Consider the following 16054-nt stretch of genomic DNA (forward strand, 5'->3'; position numbering starts at 1 on the left):
CCTAGGAGTGTTTAATCTCCACCTCCTAAATCATCCTCACCAGCTGTGAGATCATGAGTGTGTCTGTAAACCTAACCTTACCCTGTAACCCTTACCCTAAACCTAACCCCTAAACCTAACTGACAAGATAAAGATATGTTGTTTTGCCCCTGATCAAGGCAGGGGCAGCACTGTTCCCCGGGCGCTCGATGATGTGGATGTCGATTATGGCAGCCCCCCGCACCTCTCTGATTCAGAGGGGTTGGGTTAAATGCGGAAGACATCTGTTGTGCATCTGACTATGTATCTCCCTTTCCCTTTCCATTCCCTTAACTCCTAATCCTAATTCTAACCCTAAACCTGACCCCTATGCTTAAAATAGCCTTTGTACACAAGGGAGAATTTTCCTTGTTTTACTTTTGGGAGCTTTAAGGCCCCCATGAGGACAGAAGATCAAGACCACACACACACACACACACACACACACACACACACACACACACACACACACACACACACACACACACACACACACACACACACACACACACACACACACACACACACACACACACACACACACACACACACACACACACACACACACACACACACACAGACAGACAGACAGACAGACAGACAGGCAGACAGACAGACAGACAGACAGACAGACAGACAGACAGACATCAAAGACTGTCAACTTTAAGGCTGCTATGGGTATCCCACCCTACCACTAAATTTTTCAGTTTGACTTCAACAAGGACCATAAGAGAGCTGTACAACCACAGTGCTTCAGTGAAATCCTACCACAGTGCCTCTGTAACAGTAACAGGTTAACATTCATAAAGCCCCAGGGCACTGACCAGCTGGAAACTGTCTTCAATGGCATTTTCAACCTCTCCCTGACTTAGTCTGTAATACCTACACATTTCAAGCAGACCACCATAATCCATGTGCCCAAGAACACCAAGATAACTTGTCTAAATGACTATCGCCCCGCAGCACTCACATCTGTAGCCATGAAATGCTTTGAAAGGCTGGTCATGGCTTACATCATCACCATTATCCCAGACACCCTGGACCCACTTCAATTTGCATACCGCCCCAACAGATCCACAGATGGCGCAATCTCTATTGCACTTCACACCGCCCTTTCCCCCCTGGACAAAATATTCACCTATGTGAAAATGCTGTTCATTGACTACAGCTCAGCATTCAACACCATAGTGCCCTCCAAACACATCACTAAGCTAAGGACCCTGGGACTGAACACCTCCCTCTGCAACTGGATCCTGGACTTCCTGACGGGCTGGCCCCAGGTGGTAAGGGTATGTAACAACACAACACTTCAACACAGGGGCCCGTCAGGGGTACGTGCTTAGTCCCCTCCTGTACTCCCTATTCATTTACGCACGAGGGGCCATGCAGAACTTCAACACCATCCTTAAGTTTGCTTGACGACATGACAGAGGTCACCGACGACGATGAGACAGCCAATAGGGAGGAAGTCAGAAACATAGGGCTGATTCACATTGACATGGCTGTAGTGGAGAGGGTCGAGAGCTTCAAGTTTCTCAGTGTCCACATTACTAAGGATCTATCTTGGTCCACACACACCAACACAGTCATGAAGAGGGCACGACGACTCCGTTTCCCCCTCAGGAGGCTGAAAAGATTTGGCATGGGCCCTCAGATCCTCAAAAAGCTCTACAGCTGCACTACAGCTGCACAATTGAGAGCATCTTGACTGGCTGCATCACCACTTGGTATGGCAACTGCTTGGCATCCGACCCTAAGGAGTTACAGAGAGTAGTGCGTACCGTCTAGTACATCACTGGGGACGAGCTCTCTGCCATCCAGGACCTCTATATCAAGTGGTGTCAAAAGAAGGCCCTAAAAATTGTGAAAGACTCCAGCCACCCAAGTCATAGACTGTTCTCCCTGCTACCGCACGGCAAGCGGTACCAATGCACCGAGTCTGGAACCAACAGGACCCTGAACAGCTTCTACCCCCAATTCATCAGACTGCTAAATGGTTAGTTAAATAGTTATCCAATAGCTACCCGGACTATCTGCATTGACCCTTTTAGCACAAACGTTTTGGGGGACTCAGACTCATCACATACACAGCTGCTGTTACTGTTGTCTATCTTGTTGCCTAGTCACTTTATCCCTACCTATATGTACATATCTACCACAGCGAGAGCCAAGTTATCGCTACTCATTGTGTATTAATTATTACATGTTTTACTTTCCCATTATTTCTCTATTGTCTTTCTCTCTGCATTGTTGGGAAGGGCCCGTAAGTAAGCATTCCACTGTTAGTCTATACCTGCTGTTTTACGAAGCATGTAATGAATAGCATTTCACCGTTAGTCAACAGCTGTCGTTTACAAAGTATGTGACAAAACATTTGATTTGATTTCTTTTGATTTGATTCAGGATCTAACAGTGAAAATCGACCACAGTGCTGCTGTATGTGAAGGACACTGCCTAAGGTAGCAAACAGCCTACAGCCTTGGGTCCTTAGAGTCAGACCTGCACGGCATTGTGATGGAAATACTGTGAGCGTGCGTGCGTGCGTGCGTGCATGTGCAATGAGCTGAGCTCTATCTAAGAGTCTCACAATGACACATATATTACTTCCCAGGTGCATCAGGGTGAAAAAATATGGTATTTTCACAGAACTAGTGAAATGTATGAGTGAGCGAGTGATTAAATGTTATCAAATCATAGCCTTCATGGTAGTCTTTAATGCAGTCACGCTGCGTAAAGATTACTACAGATTGTAGGATCTTAATTTGAGCCAATTTGCTACAGCAGGAAAATAATCCTTCAGCAACAGGAAATGTGAATTATTATGTGGATTATAATTCATGGACATTTTTTTAAATTGTGGCAAATTAAGTCTGAAATTTCAAAATGGAAATTACAAACTTTTGAAATATTTTTAAAACTCAATAGAATATCTATATATCAATAGAATACAAACAACAACTTTGTAAACAATCTACTGTGCAGGAAATGTCCCAGCAACCAAAGAGTTCAAATGAAGAGCCTACATTTGTATATTGTATTCATGTGTTTCCTGAGATGTTCAACACCTCTCCAGGGGTTGTGAGGTCTGATAATCTGCACAGCATGACAGGAATAAAGACTACATTGAACGTGCCCAATCTGATAGTGAGTCCTATTTTCCATAATCTGATCGATGCTGACTGAGTTACTGGCAGAATGCAGTTTTACATGTTGGGGTTTACAGCACTGACTGCCCTGTAGCTAATAACTGTAACGTGTGGAGCGCAGTGGGGAAATGCTGAGGAGGCAGTGGAGGACGTAAGATTAGTAGCTCCCACCCACTCTCTTTCCCCTACCCAACCCACTCTACTTCCCCGACCCAACCCACTCTCCTTCCCCTACCCAACCCACTCTCCTTCCCCCACCCAACCCACTCTCCTTCCCCCACCCAACCCACTCTCCTTCCCCCACCCAACCCACTCTCCTTCCCCCACCCAACCCACTCTACTTCCCCTACCCAACCCACTCTACTTCCCCTACCCAACTCACTCTCTCTCTGACCCAACCCACTCTCCTTCCCCTACCCAACCCACTCTACTTCCCCGACCCAACCCACTCTACTTCCCCTACCCAACCCACTCTACTTCCCCTACCCAACCCACTCTACTTCCCCGACCCAACCCACTCTCCTTCCCCTACCCAACCCACTCTACTTCCCCTACCCAACTCACTCTCTCTCTGACCCAACCCACTCTCCTTCCCCTACCCAACCCACTCTACTTCCCCGACCCAACCCACTCTCCTTCCCCTACCCAACCCACTCTACTTCCCCTACCCAACTCACTCTCTCTCTGACCCAACCCACTCTCCTTCCCCTACCCAACCCACTCTCCTTCCCCTACCCAACCCACTCTCCTTCCCCCACCCAACCCACTCTCCTTCCCCCACCCAACCCACTCTCCTTCCCCTACCCAACCCACTCTACTTCCCCGACCCAACCCACTCTCCTTCCCCCACCCAACCCACTCTCCTTCCCCTACCCAACCCACTCTCCTTCCCCCACCCAACCCACTCTACTTCCCCTACCCAACCCACTCTACTTCCCCTACCCAACCCACTCTACTTCCCCGACCCAACCCACTCTCCTTCCCCTACCCAACCCACTCTACTTCCCCGACCCAACCCACTCTCCTTCCCCTACCCAACCCACTCTCCTTCCCCTACCCAACCCACTCTCCTTCCCCTACCCAACCCACTCTCCTTCCCCTACCCAACCCACTCTCCTTCCCCTACCCAACCCACTCTCTCTCTGACCCAACCCACTCTCCTTCCCCCACCCAACCCACTCTCCTTCCCCTACCCAACCCACTCTCCTTCCCCTACCCAACCCACTCTCCTTCCCCTACCCAACCCACTCTCCTTCCCCCACCCAACCCACTCTCTTTTCCCTACCCAACCCACTCTCCTTCCCCCACCCAACCCACTCTCTTTTCCCTACCCAACCCACTCTCCTTCCCCTACCCAACCCACTCTCCTTCCCCTACCCAACCCACTCTCCTTCCCCCACCCAACCCACTCTCTTTTCCCTACCCAACCCACTCTCCTTCCCCTACCCAACCCACTCTCCTTCCCCTACCCAACCCACTCTCCTTCCCCCACCCAACCCACTCTCTTTTCCCTACCCAACCCACTCTCCTTCCCCCACCCAACCCACTCTCCTTCCCCCACCCAACCCACTCTACTTCCCCGACCCAACCCACTCTCCTTCACCGACCCAACCCACTCTCCTTCCCCGACCCAACCCACTCTCCTTCCCCTACCCAACCCACTCTCTCTCCTCCACCGACCCAACCCACTCTCTCTCCAACCCAACCCACTCTCCTTCACCGACCCAACCCACTCTCTCTCTGACCCAACCCATTCTCCTTCCCCTACCCAACCCATTCTACTTCCCCTACCCATCCCACTCACTCTCTGACCCATCCCACTCTCCTTCCCCTACCAAACCCACTCACTCTCTGACCCATCCCACTCTCCTTCCCCTACCAAACCCACTCACTCTCTGACCCAACCCACTCACTCTCTGACCCAACCCACTCACACTCTGACCCAACCCACTCTCCTTCCCCTACCCAACCCACTCTCCTTCCCCCACCCAACCCACTCTCCTTCCCCCACCCAACCCACTCTCCTTCCCCGACCCAACCCACTCCACTTCCCCTACCCAACCCACTCTCCTTCCCCCACCCAACCCACTCTCCTTCCCCGACCCAACCCACTCCACTTCCCCTACCCAACCCACTCTCCTTCTCCGACCCAACCCACTCTCCTCCCCCTACCCAACCCACTCTCCTCCCCTACCCAACCCACTCACTCTCTGACCCAACCCACTCTCCTCCCCCTACCCAACCCACTCTCCTTCCCCCACCCAACCCACTCTCCTTCCCCTACCCAATCCACTCTCCTTCCCCTACCCAACCCACTCCACTTCCCCTACCCAACCCACTCTCCTTCCCCTACCCAACCCACTCTCCTTCCCCCACCCAACCCACTCTCCTTCCCCTACCCAATCCACTCTCCTTCCCCTACCCAACCCACTCTCCTTCCCCCACCCAACCCACTCTCCTTCCCCTACCCAACCCACTCTCCTTCCCCCACCCAACCCACTCTCCTTCCCCTACCCAACCCACTCCACTTCCCCTACCCAACCCACTCTCCTTCCCCTACCCAACCCACTCTCTCTCTGACCCAACCCACTCTCCTTCCCCTACCCAACCCACTCTCCTTCCCCCACCCAACCCACTCTCCTTCCCCTACCCAATCCACTCTCCTTCCCCTACCCAACCCACTCTCCTTCCCCCACCCAACCCACTCCACTTCCCCTACCCAACCCACTCTCCTTCCCCTACCCAACCCACTCTCCTCCCCTACCCAACCCACTCTCCTCCCCTACCCAACCCACTCTCCTTCCCCGACCCAACCCACTCACTCTCTGACCCAACCCACTCTACTTCCCCTACCCAACCCACTCTACTTCCCCTACCCAACCCACTCTCCTTCCCCCACCCAACCCACTCTCCTTCCCCTACCCAACCCACTCACTCTCTGACCCAACCCACTCACTCTCTGACCCAACCCACTCACTCTCTGACCCAACCCACTCTCCTCCCCTACCCAACCCACTCCACTTCCCCTACCCAACCCACTCCACTTCCCCTACCCAACCCACTCCACTTCCCCTACCCAACCCACTCTCCTCCCCTACCCAACCCACTCTACTTCCCCTACCCAACCCACTCTCTCTCTGACCCAACCCACTCTCCTTCCCCTACCCAACCCACTCTCCTTCCCCTACCCAACCCACTCTCCTTCCCCTACCCAACCCACTCTCCTTCCCCTACCCAACCCACTCTCCTCCCCTACCCAACCCACTCCACTTCCCCTACCCAACCCACTCTCCTTCCCCCACCCAACCCACTCTCCTTCCCCGACCCAACCCACTCCACTTCCCCCACCCAACCCACTCTCCTTCCCCGACCCAACCCACTCTCCTCCCCTACCCAACCCACTCCACTTCCCCTACCCAACCCACTCTCCTTCCCCCACCCAACCCACTCTCCTTCCCTACCCAACCCACTCCACTTCCCCTACCCAACCCACTCTCCTTCCCCCACCCAACCCACTCTCCTCCCCTACCCAACCCACTCCACTTCCCCTACCCAACCCACTCTCCTTCCCCCACCCAACCCACTCTCCTTCCCCGACCCAACCCACTCCACTTCCCCCACCCAACCCACTCTCCTTCCCCGACCCAACCCACTCCACTTCCCCTACCCAACCCACTCTCCTTCCCCTACCCAACCCACTCTCCTTCCCCTAACCAACCCACTCCACTTCCCCCACCCAACCCACTCTCCTTCCCCCACCCAACCCACTCTCCTTCCCCTACCCAACCCACTCACTCTCTGACCCAACCCACTCTCCTTCCCCCACCCAACCCACTCTCCTTCCCCTACCCAACCCACTCACTCTCTGACCCAACCCACTCACTCTCTGACCCAACCCACTCACTCTCTGACCCAACCCACTCTCCTCCCCTACCCAACCCACTCCACTTCCCCTACCCAACCCACTCTCCTCCCCTACCCAACCCACTCTACTTCCCCCACCCAACCCACTCCACTTCCCCCACCCAACCCACTCCACTTCCCCCACCCAACCCACTCCACTTCCCCCACCCAACCCACTCTACTTCCCCCACCCAACCCACTCCACTTCCCCCACCCAACCCACTCTCCTTCCCCTACCCAACCCACTCCACTTCCCCTACCCAACCTACTCTCTCTCTGACCCAACCCACTCTCCTTCCCCCACCCAACCCACTCTCCTTCCCCTACCCAACCCACTCCACTTCCCCTACCCAACCCACTCTCTCTCCAACCCAACTCACTCTCCTTCCCCGACCCAACCCACTCTCTATCCTTCCCCGACCCAACCCACTCTCTCTCCTCCCTCGACCCAACCCACTCTCTCTCCTTCCCCGACCCAACCCACTCTCTCTCCTCCCCTGACCCAACCCACTCTCTCTCCTTCCCCGACCCAACACACTCTCTCTCCTCCCCCGACCCAACCCAACCCACTCCCTCTCCTCCCCCGACCCAACCCACTCTCTCTCCTTCCCCAACCCAACCCACTCTCTCTTCTCCACCGACCTAACCCACTTTCTCTCTCTCTTTCCCCGACCCAACCCACTCTCCCTCCTCCACCGACCCAACCCACTCTCTCTCCTCCCCTGACCCAACCCACTCTCTCTCCTCCCCTGACCCAACCCACTCCCTCTCCTCCCCTGACCCAACCCACTCTCTCTCCTCCCCTGACCCAACCAACTCTCTCTCCTCCCCTGACCCAACCCACTCTCTCTCTCCTCCCCTGACCCAACCAACTCTCTCTCCTCCCCTGACCCAACCCACTCTCTCTCTCCTCCCCTGACCCAACCAACTCTCTCTCTCCTCCCCTGACCCAACCAACTCTCTCTCTCCTCCCCTGACCCAACCCACTCTCTCTCCTCCCCTGACCCAACCCACTCTCTCTCCTCCCCTGACCCAACCAACTCTCTCTCTCCTCCCCTGACCCAACCAACTCTCTCTCCTTCCCTGACCCAACCAACTCTCTCTTCTCCCCTGACCCAACCAACTCTCTCTCTTCCCCCGACCCATGTAGTCTTTGTGTTTATGGTGTTATATAGTCTTTGTGTGTTTGGTATTATGTAGTCTTTGTGTTTATGGTGTTATGTAGTCTATGTTTATGGTGTTATGTAGTCTATGTTTATGGTGTTATGTAGTCTATGTGTTTATGGTGTTATATAGTCTTTGTGTGTATGGTATTATGTAGTCTTTGTGTTTATGGTGTTATGTAGTCTTTGTTTATGGTGTTATGTAGTCTATGTGTTTATGGTGTTATATAGTCTTTGTGTGTATGGTATTATGTAGTCTTTGTGTTTATGGTGTTATGTAGTCTATGTTTATGGTGTTATGTAGTCTATGTGTTTATGGTGTTATATAGTCTTTGTGTGTATGGTATTATGTAGTCTTTGTGTTTATGGTGTTATGTAGTCTATGTTTATGGTGTTATGTAGTCTTTGTGTTTGTGGTGTTATGTAGTCTTTGTGTTTATACTAACTACTGCCCATTTTAGTGAATAGCGATTTTGAAGCTGGATACATCCCGACATTCTGTAGTACCTGCATGTGGTAACTTATGCCCATTAAGCACCAACACATCCATTACATAGGCCTCAATTACATACCCTGACTCATCATCTGCAGATTAATGCTCCACAGCAGTCATCACAAAGCCTGGATTAAAACTTCTCTTTCACTTTCACTGAGGGGTTAAAGTGGTTTTAATGGCTCTTTCAAGTCAAATTGTCTAGTTCTAGAGATATACACAGTCTCTGTTCACTTGAATTAGTTACATGATTCTTCTTAGTATTGCACTATACAGAGATGTCCCTGGTGGTCATCAACTAAGATGTTCTATTAAACTGGATGGGGAAGCAAACGAAGTGCACTACTAAAGAAGTGTGCCACTTGGAACCAAGTCATGGTCTTAGTTTCATGTTGTCTTCCTCTAATGGTTCTGGTCTAGTGTCTTTCTGTGGAGGCCTGGTTTGATCTATAGACAGGAGTTGTTTTCTAAGAGTTGTCTGTATTATGATCATCAAATCAAATGTATTTATATAGCCGTTCTTACATCAGCTGATATCTCAAAGTACTGTACAGAAACCCAGCCTAAAACCCCAAACAGCAAGCAATGCAGGTGTCGATGCACGGTGGCTAGGAAAAACTCCCTAGAAAGGCAAAAACCTAGGAAGAAACCTAGAGAGGAACCAGGCTATGAGGGATGGCCAGTCCTCTTCTGGCTGTGCTGGGTGGAGATTATAACAGAACATGGCCAAGATGTTTAAATGTTCATAAATGACCAGCAGGGTCAAATAATAATAATCACAGTGGTTGTAGAGGGTGCAACAGGTCAGCACCTCAGGAGTAAATGTCAGTTGGTTTTTCATAGCCGATCATTGAGAGTATCTCTACCGCTCCTGCGGTCTCTAGAGAGTTGAAAACAGCAGGTCTGGGACAGGTAGCACGTCCGGTGAACAGGTCAGGGTTCCATAGCCGCAGGCAGAACAGTTGAAACTGGAGCAGCAGCACGGCCAGGTGGACTGGGGACAGCAAGGAGTCACCATGCCAGGTAGTCCCGAGGCATGGTCCTAGGACTCAGGTCCTCCGAAAGAAAGAAAGAGAGAATTAGAGAGAGCATACTTAAATTCACACAGGACACCGGATAAAACAGGAGAAATATTCCAGATATAACAAACTGACCCTAGCCCCCCGACACATCAACTACTGCAACATAATTACTGGAGGCTGAGACAGGAGCGGTCAGGAGACACTGTGGCCCCATCCGAAGACACCCCTGGACAGGGCCAAACAGGCAGGATATAGCCCCACCCACTTTGCCAAAGCCCAGCCCCCACACCAGTGAGTGTGTGAGTGTAGTCTGTATAGTGATCTATAGACAGTAAGTGTAGTCTGTATAATGATCTATAGACCGTAAGTGTAGTCTGTATAGTGGTCTATAGACAGTGAGTGTAGTCTGTATAGTGGTCTATAGACAGTGAGTGTAGTCTGTATAGTGGTCTATAGACAGTATGTGTAGTGTGTATAATGATCTATAGACAGTAAGTGTAGTCTGGATAATGATCTATAGACAGTGAGTGTAGTCTGTATAATGATCTATAGACCGTAAATGTAGTCTGTATAATGATATATAGACAGTGAGTGTAGTCTGTATAGTGGTCTATAGACAGTACGTGTAGTGTATATAGTGATCTATAGACAGTAAGTGTAGTCTGTATAATGATCTATAGACAGTGAGTGCAGTCTGTATAATGATCTATAGACAGTGGTCCCCTTAGACTTTTCTTTAAAGGAGTTCACTGCCCTTTAAAGTAGAAAGCATTAAGAACCAGGGTTAAGTTGTGGAGTTAATATGGGTTGCGTCCCAAATTGAACCCTGTTACGTATATAGTGCCGTACTTGTGACTAGGGTGCATAGGGCTCTAGTCAGAAGTAGTGCACAATATATGGAGTACTGATAGTTGCTAGATAGTAGGCTTGCTAGGTGGTTCAAGTCAGGTAGCTGGATAGGCTAGCTAGATGGTTCAAGTCAGGTAGCTGGATAGTAGGCTAGCTAGATGGCTCAAGTCAGGTAGCTGGATAGTAGGCTAGCTAGATGGATGGGTTTATGTGTAGTATAGAAGTCTAGCTGTGTCTATGGTGGAGTGTATGTTTCTAGGTATGTCTATGGTTGCCTGAGTGGGTCTCAAGCAGAGACAGATGTCTTTCATTTGTCTCTGATTGGGAGCCATATTTAAGGCAGCCATAGGCATCATGCATTGGTGGGTAATTCTGTCACGGTCGTCTTCTTGAATGACAGTGGACCAAGGTGCAGCGTATGCAAAATACATCTCTTTATTTTGTAAGAGAGGGAAAAAACACGAAACAAACACTATACACAAACTAACCAAAACAACAAACGACCGTGAAGCTACAAACGCAAGTGCACACACAAACTACTTACGTTCAACATAGACAATTACCCACAAATGCATGATGCCTATGGCTGCCTTAAATATGGCTCCCAATCAGAGACAAATGAAAGACATCTGTCTCTGCTTGAGACCCACTCAGGCAACCATAGACATACCTAGAAACATACACTCCACCATAGACACAGCTAAACTTCTATACTACACATAAACCCAACTACTCTAATAAACCCCCTAAACCTTACAACCACCCTAGACACTACAAAAACCACATACATTCCCCATGTCACACCCTGACCTAACTAAAATAATTAAGAAAACAAAGAATACTAAGGCCAGGGCGTGACAGTTTACAGAGAGATTATTTCACTTTTAATTCACTGCATCACAATTCCAAGTTGACTGTGCCTTTAAACAGCTTGGAAAATTCCAGAAAATTATGTCATGGCTTTAGAAGCTTCTGATAGGCTAATTGGTCTAATTTGAGTCAATTGGAGATGTATCTGTGGATGTATTTCAAGGCCTACCTTCAAACTCAGTGCCTATTTTCTTGACATCATGGGAAAATCAAAAGAAATCAGCCAAGACCTCAGAGAAAGAAATTGTAGACCTCCACAAGTCTGGTTCATCCTTGGGAGCAATTTCCAAATGCCTGAAGGTACCACGTTCATGTGTACAAACAATAGTACGCAAGTATAAACACCATGGGACCACGCAGCCGTCATACCGCTCAGGAAGGAGACGCATTCTGTGTCCTAGAGATGAATGTATTTTGGTGCGAAAAGTGCAAGTCAATCCCAGAACAACAGCAAAGGACCTCGTGAAGATGCTGGAGGAAACGGGTACAAAAGTGTCTATATCCACAGTAAAACGAGTTCTATATCGACATAACCTGAAAGGCTGCGCAGCAAGTAAGAAGCCACTGCTCCAAAACCGCCATAAAAAAAGTGTGCAACTGCACATGTGTACAAAGATTGTACTTTTTGGAGAAATGTCATCTGGTTTGATGAAACAAAAATATAACTGTTTGGCCATAATGACCATCGTTATGTTTGGAGGAAAAAGGGGAAGACTTGCAAGCCGAAGAACACCATCCCAACCGTGAAGCACGGGGCTGGCAGCATCATGTTGTGGGGGTGCTTTGCTGCAGGAGGGACTAGTGCACTTCACAAAATAGATGGCATCATGAGGCAGGGAAATAATGTGGCTAAATTGAAGCAACATCTCAAGACACCAGTCAGAAAGTTAAAGCTTGGTCACAAATGGGTCTTCCAAATGGACAATGACCCCAAGCATACTTCCAAATTTGTGGCAAAATGGCTTAAGGACAACAAAGTCAAGGTATTGGAATGGCCATCACAAAGCCCTGAGCTCAATCCTATAGAAAATGTTTGGCCAGAACTGAAAAAGCGCTTTCGAGCTTGGAGGCCTACAAACCTGACTCAGTTACACCAGCTCTGTCAGGATGAATGGGCCAAATACACCCAACTTATTGTGGGAAGCTTGTGGAAGACTACCCAAAATGTTTGACCCAAGTTAAACAATTTAAAGGCAAAATTACCAAATACAAGCCTCACGGGTGGTCTAGGGCACTGCATCGCAGCACTAGCTGTGCCACCAGAGACTCTGGGTTCGTGCTCAGGCTCTGTCGCAGCCGGCCGCGACCGGGAGGTCCGTGGGGCGACGCACAATTGGCCTAGCGTCGTCCGGGTTAGGGAGGGTTTGGCCGGTAGGGATCTCCTTGTCTCATCGCGCACCAGCGACTCCTGTGGCGGGCCGGGCGGAGTGTTCGCTAACCAAGGTGGCCGGGTGCACGGTGTTTCCTCCGACACATTGGTGCGGCTGGCTTCTGGGTTGGAGGCGCGCTGTGTTAAGAAGCAGTGCGGCTTGGTTGGGTTGTGTTTCGGAGGACGCATGGCTTTCGACCTTCGTCTCTCCCGAGCCCGTACGGGAGTTGTAGCGATGAGATAAGACAGTAATTACTAGCAATTGGATACCACAAAATTGGGGAGAAAAGGGGGTAAAAAATAAATAAAAATACCAAATACGAATTGAGTGTATGTAAACTTCTGACCCACTGGGAATGTGATGAAAGAAATTAAAGCTGAAATAAATAATTCTCTCTACTATTATTCTGACATTTCACATTCTTAAAATAAAGTGGTGATCCTGACTGACCTAAGACAGGGAATTTTGATCAGTTTGTAGCCTGGTTCGTTCTGTGTTGTGTACTTTTAATTAGGACGCTTCCACAACTGAAGGTCTGCTAGTTGAATTATTTTTATTTGCCCATCACACGAAGAGACAACACCCAATATGTTAGCCCTTGGCGCAGTCCTAGCTCTCAGGCACCTTGCTAGCCGAAGCTCAGGCAAAAGAGAGCGTCAAAAGGAAATAACAGGTGCTGTGTGCACACATTCGATGCACAACAGCACACCATACATTACAAGTAAAATGATACAGAACATAATTCGGACAAAATAAAATACATACCCGCACACGAAGAGACAACACACATTATGTTAACCCTTGGTGCAGTCCTAGCTCTCAGGCACCTGCGCCAGCACATGGACACTCACTCAAACACTGTCCCAAGTACTCACAAGTTACAATAGATACCCTAGTTAGCGAGCTTTGTGAAACTTGTTAACATAAATCTTTATATTATCCACATTGTAACAAACTTATGGTTGCATAACAGCACATTGTGTAACATTATGACGGTTTTATATTAAACAATTTCGGAGCCAAGGACAACATACCTTGCTAGCTGAAGGTCAGACAAAAGAGAACAATAAGTGGTTACGGAAATACAGATAACCCGCGATGGGCCAAACCAAAATATACAAAACTTTTACAATCACATGTATTGTATTTTAAAATGTCAGGAATTGTGAAAAACTGAGTTGAAATGTATTTTAAAGTATTTCATGTATTTGGCTGTAAACTTCAGACTTCAACTGTATGTTGTCATATATCATTGATGGAGCGCAAGGTAACTGTAGAAACATCCACAACGGGTTCTATCAATTATACAGAAAGTAACCGTAGAACCATCCACAACGTGTTCTATCAATTATACAGAAAGTAACCGTAGAACCATCCACAACGTGTTCTATCAATTATACAGAAAGTAACCGTAGAACCATCCACAACGTGTTCTATCAATTATACAGAAAGTAACCGTAGAACCATCCACAACGTGTTCTATCAATTATACAGAAAGTAACCGTAGAACCATCCACAACGTGTTCTATCAATTATACAGAAAGTAACCGTAGAACCATCCACAACAGGTTCTATCAATTATACAGAAAGTAACCGTAGAACCATCCACAACAGGTTCTATCAAGTATACAGAAAATAACCGTAGAACCATCCACAACAGGTTCTATCAATTATACAGAAAGTTCATCTTACAGTGAAATGCTTACTTACAAGCTCTTAACCAACAATGCAGTTTTAATAAAATATCAACAACAAAAATAATCAAGAGATAAGAATAACAAATAATTAAAGTGCAGCAGTAAATAACAATTGCGGGGCTAAATTTTTACATTTACATTTAAGTCATTTAGCAGACGCTCTTATCCAGAGCGACTTACAAATTGGTGCATTCACCTTATGATATCCAGTGGAACAACCACTTTACAATAGTGCATCTAAATATTTTAAGGTTTTAAGGGGGGGGGGGGGGGGGGGGGGGGGGTTAGAAGGATTACTTTATCCTATCCCATGTATTCCTTAAAGAGGTGGGGTTTCAGGTGTCTCCGGAAGGTGGTGATTGACTCCGCTGACCTGGCGTCGTGAGGGAGTTTGTTCCACCATTGGGGTGCCAGAGCAGCGAACAGTTTTGACTGGGCTGAGCGGGAACTGTACTTCCTCAGAGGTAGGGAGGCGAGCAGGCCAGAGGTGGTTGAACGCAGTGCCCTTGTTTGGGTGTAGGGCCTGATCAGAGCCTGAAGGTACGGAGGTGCCGTTCCCCTCACAGCTGGCTACCGGTACAGAGTCAATGGCTACCGGTACAGAGTCAATGTGCGGTGGTACCGGTGTCGAGGTAATTCAGGTAATATGTACATGTAGGTAGAGTTACTAAAGTGACCATGCATAGATAATAACAGAGAGAAGCAGCAGCGTAGAAAAGGGGGGGCAATGCAAATAGTCTGGGTAGCCATTTGATTAGCTGTGATGTGGACGCCAAGGAACTTGAAGCTCTCAACCTGCTCTACTACAGCCCCGTCGATGAGAATGGGGGCATGCTCGGTCCTCCTTTTCCTGTAGTCCACAATCATCTCTTTTGTCTTGATCACGTTGAGGGAGAGGTTGTTGTCCTTGCACCACACGGTCAGGTCTCTGACCTCCTCCCTATAGGCTGTCTCATCATTGTCGGTGATCAGGCCTAACGCTGTTGTGTCATCAGCAAATGTAATGATGGTGTTGGAGGTGCCTGGCCGTGAAGTCATGAGTGAACAGGGAGTACAGGAGGGGACTCCCTGTACTCTGTTCCTCTGCTAAGTACAGCCAGGTCTCTCACACAACACAAACCCACACTTGCACGCAGATACACACACGCATGCACACACGTACGTGTACACACACACACACACACACACACACACACACACACACACACACACACTCGCACACACGCACATACACCTAAAATCCGCACACACACTCTGCACCTCTGCTGAGTACAGGCAGGTTAGTCATACTGTTTAGGCTTGAATTACAGTACGTGTGGGTGTATTTGGGGAGCTGTGTGTTCAAAAAGACACAAACAGAACGAGAGAAAGAACAGTCTTGATTACACACCAGTGTAGAACCATCCACAACAGGTTCTATCAATTATACAGATAACAACAGGAGCATACTTTGTTTAGTGTTTATTGCGTAGGGTTTAACAAAGTAATATAGGTACACACCCCAGGGACGTTCCAACAATAGG

General features: G+C 48.9%; 1 protein-coding gene across 2 annotated transcripts in view; it reads left to right on the forward strand.

Moving 5' to 3' along the window:
* LOC129827342 (FERM and PDZ domain-containing protein 3-like) overlaps positions 1-16054 on the forward strand; it is a 340309-nt gene that overhangs the window by 63821 nt on the left and 260434 nt on the right. The gene's annotated exons all lie outside the window — the stretch shown is intronic.

Source organism: Salvelinus fontinalis, chromosome 29 (assembly GCF_029448725.1).
Source record: "Salvelinus fontinalis isolate EN_2023a chromosome 29, ASM2944872v1, whole genome shotgun sequence".
Lineage (NCBI taxonomy): Eukaryota > Metazoa > Chordata > Actinopteri > Salmoniformes > Salmonidae > Salvelinus > Salvelinus fontinalis.